The sequence below is a fragment of the Belonocnema kinseyi genome, chromosome 6 (genome assembly GCF_010883055.1).
Source record: "Belonocnema kinseyi isolate 2016_QV_RU_SX_M_011 chromosome 6, B_treatae_v1, whole genome shotgun sequence".
Classification (NCBI taxonomy): domain Eukaryota; kingdom Metazoa; phylum Arthropoda; class Insecta; order Hymenoptera; family Cynipidae; genus Belonocnema; species Belonocnema kinseyi.
In genome coordinates this window covers 57,478,915-57,491,603 of record NC_046662.1, presented here as the reverse complement: position 1 = coordinate 57,491,603, position 12,689 = coordinate 57,478,915, and the positions used below count along the sequence as shown (strand labels likewise).

At 31.7% G+C, this 12,689-nt stretch overlaps 1 protein-coding gene across 2 annotated transcripts in view; it reads left to right on the top strand.

The window, feature by feature from the left end:
• Nucleotides 1-1,592: 1,592 nt before the first annotated feature.
• Nucleotides 1,593-12,689, top strand: part of LOC117174164 (mushroom body large-type Kenyon cell-specific protein 1) — a 180,814-nt gene continuing 169,717 nt past the window's right edge. For both annotated transcript variants that reach the window (XM_033362988.1, XM_033362987.1), the window contains exon 1: nucleotides 1,593-2,358. The gene's annotated coding sequence lies outside the window, so the exon portion shown is untranslated. The remainder of the gene's footprint in view (nucleotides 2,359-12,689) is intronic.

Sequence of the window (12,689 nt, the reverse complement as noted above, 5' to 3'; positions counted from 1 at the left end):
TTTGTTCAAATGAAACCAATAAATAAATTGCTATACTGTCAATCAAATTTTTTGGTAAATAAGGTTTGATTGATTACATTTAATATTTTGTTTTAGCCAACCAAATATTTGGGTTGATCCAACCAAATATTTATGTTGGATTAACAATTGTCGTATCAACGGTTGTACAAAATGTATGCAAAAATTTTTTTTTTATGAATCAACATTTTCGAAAAGCATCGCTTACAGCATCAGAAAACCGAAATTTCACCAAGTTTGACAGAAAGGCTTTTTCTATACATTAGTTTTGGGTTCCTACGTCCATCATAAATTTCGATATTAGATTGTCTGCACCGGTAAATTAAACTGCACCCTGCGAAATAAAAGTTGTACTAAAATTCAAAATGTTCTGCATTTTGTACGGACCCCCGTTTTCAATAAATTTGACACTGTGAGTGGCCAGGTGTCGCTATGAGTCATTTTTTCATAAATTGACGAGAGGTTGAATCAATCAAATTATCTCATTACTTTAAACAAATCATTTTCTAATCAATGATATATTCCGCTCAACAGATTGATATGGTTAAGTCAACTAAACATGTTCATATAAATAATTCTTTGAATTGATCAAATTAATTCGTTGTTTTTTCTAAATATAATCAAAGGCTTATTTGAGCTGATGAATTTTTTAGTTTCAGCAAACAAACTTGGTTAAACAAGCATTTTTGTTGAATAAACTCAATCTTTTCTCTGAGTGTGTCGACGGATGGGTCAAGTCCTTTGGAAAAAGTCTCTAATAAGATTGGGTTCCTTTGGAGGTCCAAATGTAGTCTCTTTTAGAATAAATTCATGGTTTTGGGTTTCATTTCAGCAAGAGAAGTTTTCTTTGTTACCATTTCTTATAGAAACCAAAAATTGTTTCTAATAGAAACCTCACTTTTTTCTGCGAAACCCTCTATCTTAAATCTCCTTTAGTCCAATTAAGAACCTCATCATTCTTTATAAAACCAATAAAACCTCTGAATTTAGGTCACTCTTCAAATGACCACTGAGCATCGAGTATAACCCAGTACCCACTACTCAGTAGAATTGACCATCCAAAAGACTCCAGCCACTCAATACATAATCCCTCCGATTCACTTCAATTCTCTTCCCTCATCTACATCTATTCGCACACATGCCTTCCCAAGCCACACATCGCCAAAATTGCCTTACGAGTTTGGTGTCTCGACAAAACTTTGTTAGTGTCTCAAGCCGAGTGTTGTGGTCTCATGATAAAAAGCTCTCTTCAGACTTGGCGATTGTCGCACATAATTCGACTACACACACCTATCCAATTTTTCGTGTACACGATTCATGCGGTTGTGTGTCTCGCCTGTGTGTTTCTGTCTGTAAATTGTGTCTGTTTATGTGTGCCATCTGAAAAAGCGATGCAAGTGTGAGTGTCGTGCTTTAGCGCGTCACATATGCGAGTTCGCCTTGCCTATCCCTGTGAGGTGCACCAGCGTCGCGACGGTGGGTGGTGGTGGTGGCAATTTCCCGATGGTGGGGGATGCTCGGATGGCGGCGCTCCTAGCGCGCAAGCCGTGCTGGTGGACGCGGATGCAGTTACGGGAGCGCAGCGCGACCCAACGCAACTCGTAAACGCATATTCCAACCGGAGTGGCAGACAGCAAGCGAGGCTGGCTGGCTGTCTAACAAGTCTCTCTCTTCCGACTGTGCGAGTGTTGTGCATACGCGAAAAATAATACCAGAAAGAAAAGTTCCCACCGGGCGAACTGCGGAAGTTGAAGGGTTGCCGTATTACATACGCGAACGAGGCTAAAGAAAAAGTGCACGAGGGGAACCACGAAAGCCCAAGTCCCAAAGTGCAAAACTGATCGGTAGACCCAGTGGACGGGAACAAGTGAAGTGACCAAGTTTACCATTTCGGACCCCTTCAGGAATACCATTTTTAAGCCCTGTGCTCTCTTTTGGTCCCGCAATTCCCCCTAGGACTAGAAATTCGTAACGATATTAATATATGTTTACCGGCGACCGGCAACATGGAACAGATGAATTGAAGAAAGGAAATTCCTCTTTAGAGAAGAATTTCACCGAGAGGAAATTGTGTGAAGGAACTGGAGAACGCTAGTGGTACCAGTGGTCCCACGTTCTCCGGATTTTCGCGGGAGTCATAGTGACCTTGGGGCATGTTTTCGTGATAGAGGGTGTGTTTTTTGGGGGTAAGGTTGGTGCCATCATGAAGGGGATGAAGGAGATTAAGTGATGTGGAGGGGTTTCTGAGGATCTGCAAATCATGCTGAAGTTCTGGAAATCTGAAAAAACTCGAGGAGTTGTCTACTCTTAGGGTTGAGGTTTCTACCGGCGGCGACGACAGTGAGTAGTCAGTGTTCCTTTCTAGCAATTACCTAGAGAATCGCCTTGCTAGGAGAGAAGGAACGGAAGAAGAGGAGAGAACGAATGGCAAAAGATGGAGAGGGAGCCGGTGTATTTGTGGTGGTAGATGCGTGCACGTGTTTGTGAGTTTGGATGTGTGCGTTCGCATAGGTGCGCGGGAGAAGAAGTAAGGACAACGAGCCAAGCCCACTTTCGATGCACTCAAAATGGCTAAAAAAATCCCGTCAAAATGTCACTTTAGGGCTCATTACTTTTCCAAAGTTCCAGTGATTCTTTCCTCAGTGAAACGCTCTGAAAATGCTGAAAGTGAAATTAAATGTTTCCCAAATTAACTAAAATCTGGTCCAAAATTATTGTGATTATCTCTGGCATTAATGCAACAAGTCGAGAAACTTAAAGTCCAATCTTAGGCAAGGATGAAATGAGTGCAAAATTTTAGATAATTCTATCATTTTTTGTTCTATCTTATTTGACTGAAAATTGCATTTCATTTGCATGTAATCAGCCTAATTGTACTCGAATTGCAAGAAAACAGATATAGAAAGAGTTATAGCAAATACTCAAATTTTCAGGACAATTCTTATCGTGAACGGACATAAAAAATGAAGCTTGAAGCATATTTATGGCTTTTAAATTCATAGATAAAAAAAATCGGGCTCTTGAAAAGCTAAAATTAGAAAATTTTACTTTAAAATCTCATGGAAAACAGATAAATGTGTTCCATGTTCAAAGTTCGTTGAAAAATGAATACAGGAATATTTAAAATGTTCTTTAAGTCTAAAGATCCACATAACTTTCAGCATTTTCATTAAAAAAAACCCTGACCTATCGGAAAACTGACCCAAGAAATTGGATGTTATTCAAATTTAAAATACTTAAAGTTTCTCTATGCCAATACCAAGATAAGAAAAATCGACTAGTATCTTATCAGCAACCAATTTCCAAATGTCGAAAACTATTTTCAGCCATTTTTTAGTTGCCAAAGTCCAGCAGATAGAGCGTTTCTCGAATCATGCAAGTTATAAAACGTATTTCGAGAAAAATTTGATAAATATTTTAAAATGTCGGTATTGCACAATATGTTCCGGTTGTTTCATCGTTAATCCATTTGAATGCTATCAACCGAATTTCGTGACGATACGAATAAAAAAATCCTTTTTGGAGAAGAATATAATTTTGTGCGAATGAAAGTTTCGAAGCGCAATTCTTCAGTGTGCAAACAAATAAATCGAGTGGAGTTCACCTAAAGTCCTCTCCTCTCCGTTTCTTCTTTTCTAACTTGTGCGAGTTAAGATCGGTAATTCCGATTTTGCAGTTTCTTCACTCGACACCGAGGTTGGAATTGTTCCAACGGCATTTTCTTATCGGTGTTTTGTCTACCGCGTTTTGTGCTCTCCTTCCGTCTTCCTAGTTTACTTCCTTCCTCTTCGACCAGTTGACTCTGTTAGCTTTTCCCGAAGGTGTGTGCACCTTTTTTCTTTTTCCCTAAAACACATCCCAACTTTTTCCAATGCTTAAAAGAACGTAAAACCGCTCCAGAAATCTTGGAAGCTTCGTGTCAGTTTAGAACTAACGTTTAGGATCTTTCAGATTTTCTCACTTGGGACCAAATAGCAGATTTTCTTTCTTGTTGGTTTTCAAAGTGGTTTTGCATTTTCGAATACGCTTTTCTCGATCTCGACGCGAATGGGAAACCACGTGCTATCGCTTGCAAACCTGTCGCTCTCTATTCCCATTGAAAACTAGAATCTCGTGTGCCTGATTGTCAAACATAGTAATCTGAAAGTTCGTGGCCTCTAGCATTCCAGAAACTGTGACATACAACAAATTAAAAAAAGTGTATTAATTATATAAAAACGGCAATCGAGAATCTACTCTCTGGACTCTTAACCTTTGTTTCCATTTATTGTGCGTGAACATTGAAAGCCGGACTTGTGTTTCAAAACAAAATGTGCTCGAATATTTGACGAAAACAAAAAAAAAGCTTTTTCTGCATAGAGAGTCATGTGGCAACAAGTAGGAATGAACGCGTTTTTTTATCAATTTTCCGATACTCATAAAGTGTTTTACTTTTATAAAGCGGTTGCTGTAAATGACGCGTGACATCGAAATAAAGCCAAATGGGAATTCAGTGTGGAATACAAATAAAACAGCGAATTCGCAAAACAAATACAAATTCGAGTATCAAGTTTTGTTCTCCTGTTTGATATCCGTGTTTATAGAAATGAAAATCAATATTGTTCTAAAATTATAATTATGTTATAAAGATTAACTAAGCTAGATGTTAATAACATCTCGAGGTTTGGAATCCGAGCTTCAGCGACGGTTTAAAGAAAATGGTGCAAATTTTAATTACTAAAGCGATACTAAGCATATACATCAGGAACGTGATAAAGTATGTCAAATAGTAACATTCTAATATATTATTGTATATTATGTAATATATTTTCAAATTGAAAATGTTTTGTTCGCTGTGAGTTCATTGCGCAAAATAATCTTTTTATCTTTTCTTTTTTTTTACATAAATAATTCATCTTTCTTTTTAATTTGAAGAATTAAAAAGCAGAAAACTCTCAATTGTTAAAGAAAATATTTATGCGTCACCATCGCTCAATCACTATCGGTTCAAATGCAAAACCCGTTCGCCTTGTTTCCGGACGATTCAAACATTTTTGGAAAGAAAAGTTTCGCACGCTCCGGGGAGCATACAACGTTTGAATATTGGTCACGCACTGCCGCGTGTTCGACTCTCTTAATTAAAAATTGATGATCCTTCATTGATTTTCATCAAAGCAACGAAAAAATAACACTCTAAATACTAGCGAAATATGCGCTAAATTATTCTAGCGACGGAAAAAACATGCCGTGGTGCAAAAGTCGAATATCAAAACGGAAAATCAAAGGGATTAAAATGCCTGAAATAATCTATTCTTTTGGCTATTTTCTACTCGAAAACAGTTTACATATAATTGAGCGATTGTTCAATATTATTTATGATAAAACTAAATGATATAATTTAAACAAAATCTAGATAGAAATCATTGAGAAAGATAATACAATTCGCGTTCAGATAGAATAAAGAAAAATACCATTTCAAAAGCTATTAAATTAAGAAGGCATTAGCTTCACTGATAGCATTCAATAGACAAATAATTTGCGTTCTAAATATGTGAACTGAGTATGGTTCAGACATGTGCTTCCCATTTGTAAAAAAATGTGGAGAGGTTATACTGAATGTTATTTTACTAGTATATACTGCTTTAGTGCTACTATACTAGTTTATGGGTAGCGTATACTAGTTTATTGCCACTATACTACTTTATTACCATTTTACTTTTATTAGCACTCAAGCAAGGCCACAACCGTTTAGTCCTATAAATTTAGTTTCGAATTAAAAATTGTCTTTCTGTACACACGAAGTGAATAAATCTTGAAAAATAGACAGTTGAGGTAATGAAAGGTTTGGATGATAGATTGTGTACTTGTAGCGTAATTGATCAAAAGAAGAAAGATGATGGTATTGTGAGGCTTACGGATCATGACCTTGATCCTTACGGATTTTATTGCTTTGAGGTTTATTAAGACTTTTTAAAGGAATTGTATTATAAATTTCTAGCGATTTTTCTAAATACTGCAAAATTTTGTGGTTTCTTTATACAAAAAAAGTGTTTTTGACAATAAGGTTTGACTGTACCGTCAGGTAATTGGCTATTTTGTGAAAATAGGCTAGTATTAACATGGCCTACCAACCATGATTTTTCTACTTATAGTTCAACAGTACCTACTTTTCTATTTTCTTTTCTATTAGTACGTATATATTTGATTAATGAAAGTATAATTTAAAAAATAAGATGGCTTACCAAAATTTCTTTTAAGTTTGAAGTGTATCTAGATCTCTTCTAGGATATATAATACTTTTCAAAATATTATATTATGTAAACTTTCTGTGGTTGAAATATTGTCACTTTTCACGAAAATTCTGATCAAAATAGTGGACGAAAATAAATATCACTGAACATTATATGGGTTACCAAATGTGACAAATGAGATTTTCGAAAATACTTTCTATTATAAATATGGAAAAGGTTTCTCCCAACATGGGAGTTAAATTAAAAGAGAATATTCTCAAGAAATCTTTTTTAATAAACCCTATATTATTTCTCATAATATGTTAGTTATTCTAGAATTTTGTAGCTTAGTCTTTGAATATGAAGAATTAAATGTTTAAACAAATTTAAATTTGTGCAGGTATGTTACGACGATGTATGTGCACGATGATAATTATTTTGTATAAAATAATCACTTTATAGTCAAATTAAAGTGCCTTACCAAAATGTTTCTTCTACTTAAATATCATTTTGTAGGTTTTCTAATGTTATTCTGATGTGAATCTAATGTTTTCATTTTATCAATTTGATTGAAATCAATTAAATGGATAGCTCGAAAAATTCTTTTTCGGAACTTTAGAAGGTTCTAAGCAAACCAAAAATTGTTTGCAGATTTGTGGGTTAATTTATAAATGATTTTCTATTTTGAAAACTTAATTCTAGAAGAAAATTAAAAAAAAAATTTGAAAAGATTGCCAAAACTGTCAAAAAAAGCTAAAACAATTTTATAACACTTTTTTAATTTTGCAGAAAAAAAGGTAGGAAAAACTCAAATAAATGTAGAAGAAATTCAGGAATTGTAGAACTTTTGAAAACTGAAATATTTCAAATTTCCAGAAACAATTAAAATATTTGCAGATTTCTTCTAAACTTCTAGAAGTGCTAAAATAAAATTTTAAATCATTAAGGAATTGATCAATTAGGTTATGTTAATCCTGTCTATCTGACCTTAGAAATTTAAAAGAAAAAAGCTATTTTCTTCGTGAAGATCTTAAGAATTTTATTTTAACAAATAAATAATAATTCTTGCCAAACTTTTACACATTAAATTAAAATTATTTCGATTTTGAAACATGCTTTGATGCTTGATGATTCTCCTCTACCAAAAACTTTTGCAGATATATTGTTCATTTCCGCGATGTTCCGGGAATATTTTTTGAAAATGTTTAGCGTTTTAAAAGAGCCAAAATGACAATCAACAAAAGAATACTTGAGAATTTGTATACAGAATTTATTTTGAAACCGATCAACATGTATCAAAACATTTTAAATTCTCGTATCATCATAAACCACTAATCTTCAACTACACGTGATTCTTAAGCAAAATAATTGTTAGTTAACTTTATGTCTTGCCAGTAATGGATTTTCTACTTAGAGGTCATCCATACACTACATTACCAATTTTTGATAAAATAAAAAAAAAATTCTTAAAAAATAGAGGAATTAGAGTGGGTTTTAATGAAAATCTGGGTATAATAGGGGGTGAATTTCCAACCACGTTAACAATCTAATGGTTGAACTTTCAAACGCAAACAAAATCTTTGCAGCCAAATAAGTACATTTTTAAGCCAAAAGACGCCTTTTTCTCGATGAAAGTTGCGGTTTCAACCAAAAACGTTCATTTTTAACGAAGAAAGATGTATTTTTTTACCATTAAAGTTGAATTTTCTAGCAAAAGAAGAAGTTTCAAAAAGTTGAATTAAACAAAACAAAAAAACGAATTTCTAACAAAATAGTTGAATTTTGAACAAAGTTGTTGAATTCTCAACCCGAAGGTATGAGTTTTTCAACAAAAAGGTTAATTTCCTATGAACTATTAACATTTTGAACACAAAAAGTAGATTTCCGACAAAATAGTGAAATCCTTAACCAAAACAGATTAATTTTCAACCAAATAGTTGCATTATTAACCAAAGAAGATAAATGTTTAACTAAATAGTTAATAAAGGAGTTCGACGTTCAACCAAATAGTCGAATTTTTAACCGAACAAGATGAATTTGAAACTAAAAATATAATAGTAGACTCTTCAACTAAAAATTACAAAAAAAGGTCTTATTCGTTTCTATCAATTCAGTTCAAATTTAAACAAGAGAACGAGAAAAATAGCAATTTAATTAATAAATAGAAGAAGTAGTATAAAGTCTGATATATGAAAGCCATTTTCAAATCTATTAGGTTATTATAGAAATGTACCGTTACAGGGCAACTCATAGTTTTCTATATTCGCAGACTTCGTTCAAGTTTTATCATCAAGAAACCTACTAAAATAATAAATTTTATTTTAGTTTTTAGTGTTACCTCCACTGGCCACTATCCACTCAAATTAAGAAGGAAGACATTTTCTAAAATAACAAAAAGAGTTAACTCATTATATGGGTTACAAAAAATGCATTTTCTATTTAAGAAGTTGCATAATTTTTTTAATTTCAGCAATAATTCTTCATTTAAAGTATCAGATAATAAATTTTTTAAATTTTATTCTAGGTTTAATTTCTAATTTGCGATAATAAATAATAGACTAGAGGTAATCTTCTCAATGATAGCTTACAAAAATGCCTTTTCTACTTAAAAAGTTTTATAATTGTCTATTTTTCAAGACGCAGTTCTTCTTTTGAAGTATCGGATAGCGAGAAGTTAGAATTTTATTCCGGTTTTAATTTTTATTTGCAGTAATAAATAATAGACCAGAGGTAATTTTCTCGGTTGTGTCTTACAAAAAATGCCTTTTCTACTCCAATAGTTTCATAATTGTCTATTTTTCAAGCAGCAAATCCTTATTTACAATATCAGATTACGAAAATTTAGAGTTAATCTTCTCCATCGTGGTCCATCTAAAGTTCCTTCTCTACTTAAACAGTTCCATAATTTTATACTTTTCAGGCAGTAATTCTTCATTTACAGTATTGGATAACAAAAATCTGAATCATATTTTAACTTTAATTTTTTATTTGCAGTAAGAAAAAATAGAGTAGAGATAATATTCTTAGTGGTGGCTATCCAAAAATGCCTTTTCTACTCAACTACTTTTATAACTGTCTATTTTCAAGCAGTAATTCTTGATTTATAATATCGGGCAACAAAAATTCTGGAGTTAATTTTTTGGATTGTGGCTTACCAAAAGTGCCTTCTCTACTTAAAAAGTTCCATAATTTTCCATTTTCAAGCAGTAATTGTTCGTTCACAGTTTTGGATAAAGAAAATTTTGAATTTTATTTAGACTTTGATTTTTAATCTGCAGTAAAAAATAAAATACTATAGTAGTTGACATTGAGAAAATGTGGTTTGGCATTCAGGTGTCTGCTGGCGCCTGGCGTTCTGGCACTGCCTCGGGATTCTCTTGGCGTCAATTTAGAGGTTCAGGTAGACTCTCGCGACTAATTTTGAGCCGGATAAGACACGTTGGGTCAGGTTCTGATCTTGCGGTCCGGTGGCTGTGGCGTTGGTGGTCGTATAGGCTCGTCTTGCTTTAGAAAGCTAAATTCGCCAGCATTCAGTAGGTTAAAGTAGAAAATTCGGTTTGACCTCGATTTAGATGCACGTAGTTGAAAACGCAAAAGACCTTAGAGGCTCACACAAAACAATCAATTACGCTTTTTTTTGCATATTCTCATTTTAATACTTGTGTGCTGAAATAGCTTTCTGCCATTTTTCACCGAATCCAAATACAGTCTACATTTGAAATAATATAAATTGTTTATTCATTAAGATAGAGAATTCTACTTGAAAATATAATGTTAGTAGCATCAAAGTGTCCTAAATCCTAAATTCATTCATATTCATTCTGGTTTTCAACTTCAGATAAAAATGAAATTATTTATTTTCTGCTTAAAACTGTTTCAAGTAAAAAAGATCGAGTTTCTGCCAAATTATAGAATTATTATCTAAAGAAGATCACTTTTCAACAAAATAGTTAAATTATTATTAACCAAAGGTATAGATTTTCAATTAAAAATATAAGTCTTGATAAAAAATGTGTTTTTAACAAAGAAGTGCAACCATCAACCAAATAGTTTAATTTTCCACAAAAATTATGGTTTATAATAATAATAAATAATAAATTTTAAACCGAAAATTTTCAGTTGAAAACATCATTTTCCAACCAAAAAAAGTAGTATTCAACAAAATAGTTAAATTTTCAATAAAAAAAAATTAATTTGTAGAAAGGCATTCAACTTTCAATGAAGTTGTTAAATTTTTTAATAAAATTGAAGAATATTTAACCAAATAGTTGGATCTTAGAAAAAACTGAATTTTTAGACAAAAATGAAATAGTTGTATTTTCAGATTATAAAATTATTTTCCAACTAAAAAATAACATTATTTTTCAACCAAATAGTTGCATTTCCAACTAAAAAAAAAAAATTTACAAGTGAAAATGGTATATTTAAATTTTCAGTTAAAAAGGATATTTTCTTAACCACAAAAATGTCTAAAACGGAAAAAAATTATTTTTAACAAAATATTTAAAATTTCCACTACAATTATGACTTTTCAAAAAAAAAGTTGAATGCTTGACCAAAAAACAATAATCTTTAAAGCAAACAGTTGAATTTTAAAGACAAAGGTAAATTCAATTAAATTGTTGAATTTTGAAACCCGAAAGGGGAATTTTCAACCAACGAATTAAACTGAATTTTTCTGATCTTTTTCAGTTGAAAATGTAACTATTTGTTTACAAAATTTGTCTTTTTCAGTTGAAAATTCAACTATTTCGTTAAAAATTCGTGATTTTTGTAAAAAATTCATCTTTTTGGTTTGAAATTCAACTACTTCAGTTCCAGATTCATAACTTTGGTTAAAAAATTAAATATTGTATTAAAAATACCTTTTTCTTTTTGAATTGAAAATAGTTTTTTTCACTGAAGCTACTATTTTTTGTCGAAAATTAAAAAAGTTTTATTTTAACATGAACTATTCGTTTAAAAAATCTTATTGTTTAGTTGAAGACTTAACTATTCTAGTTGAATATTTATTATTTTAATTGAAACTTCAAATGCTTGAATTGAAGATTCACCACTTTGGTTGAAAATAGTTGTATTTTTATTAAAAATTCCTTTTTTAGTAAAAGATTCAATTATTTGTTTAAAAATGCATGTATTTGGTTGTAAATTTACCTTTTGGGTTAAAAAGTCATCTTTTTTTATTTTAAAGCTCAACTATTCCATTTAAATATTCATAATTTCAGTAGTAAATTATATTACTTGGTTAAAAATGAGTATTTGTAAGTCTCAAATTCAATTTTTTGTTCAGAAATTCATGAACCTGAAAATTCATGTATTTCGTTAAAAATCTTTTGTTTTGCTCAAAAATTATTCTTCGTGTTTGGAAATTCGTATATTTAAAAGAAGATTGAACTATTCCAGATAAATATTCATAACTTTAGTTAAAAATTCATCTTTTTGCTTAAAAATCCACTTATTCCAGGTAAATGTTCATCATTTTAATTCAAAATTGATCTTTTTGGTTTACAATGTAACTAATCCAGCCGGGAAATTATCATTTCAGTTTAGGGTTCATCACTTTAGTTGCGAATTTTACTATTTTGTTCAAAATAAATTTTTTTAATCGAAGATTTAACTATTTCATTTTAAGTTAAAAAGGGAAATGTCTATTTTAAATTTTAACTAATTGGTTGAATTTTTGTTCAATTCCAAATGTAACTGTATGGTTCGAAATTCATGTACTTTCGTCAAAAATCTGCTTTAGTAGAAAATTGATCTTCTTATTTGAAATTACATCTTTCCTTTTGAAAATTCATTATTTCAGTTAAAAATTCATCACCTCGGTCGAAAATTTTACTAGTCTGTTCAAACTTTCTTTTTTTCGTTGAAATTGAACTATTCTATTTTTTGGTTGAAAAGAGGAATTTTTATTTAAAAATTTAACTATGTGGTCTTTTTCAATTCCAAATTTAATTGCATCGTTGAAAATTCACGTATTTTGTTGAAAAATCTCCTATTTTCGTACAAAATTGAAATTTCATCTTTTTGGTTGAAAATTCAATTATTCCAGTAAAATATTAATAGATTTCACTAAAAATTTATGAAAATATACAGAAAATCTTTAGAGTAAATCAAACCTGTAAAATCTGGTAAAAAGCCATATTTTCCAAATTTGTACCGATCCTGTTGTAAATTCTGCGAATATTTTTTGTGCGTCTAGTGGACTAGTTTCGAGGTTCAATAGCACTAAAAAGGCAGCACGCTTCTGCGCGGAAATGATTGGCGTGAAGGCATCGAAGCAACGTTCAATTTCGAGATTGCCAACCTCTCACCTGCTCGAATCTGAACCCATCAGAAATACAGGAATTGCTCGGATCCTATTTCACTTTTTTAATCTTCATCGAGATCAAAGGCATGGAGATCTATCACTGTTATCAGGCGGCGATTGGCTCAGCCAATGGCTTCGCTTCCATTCGCAAA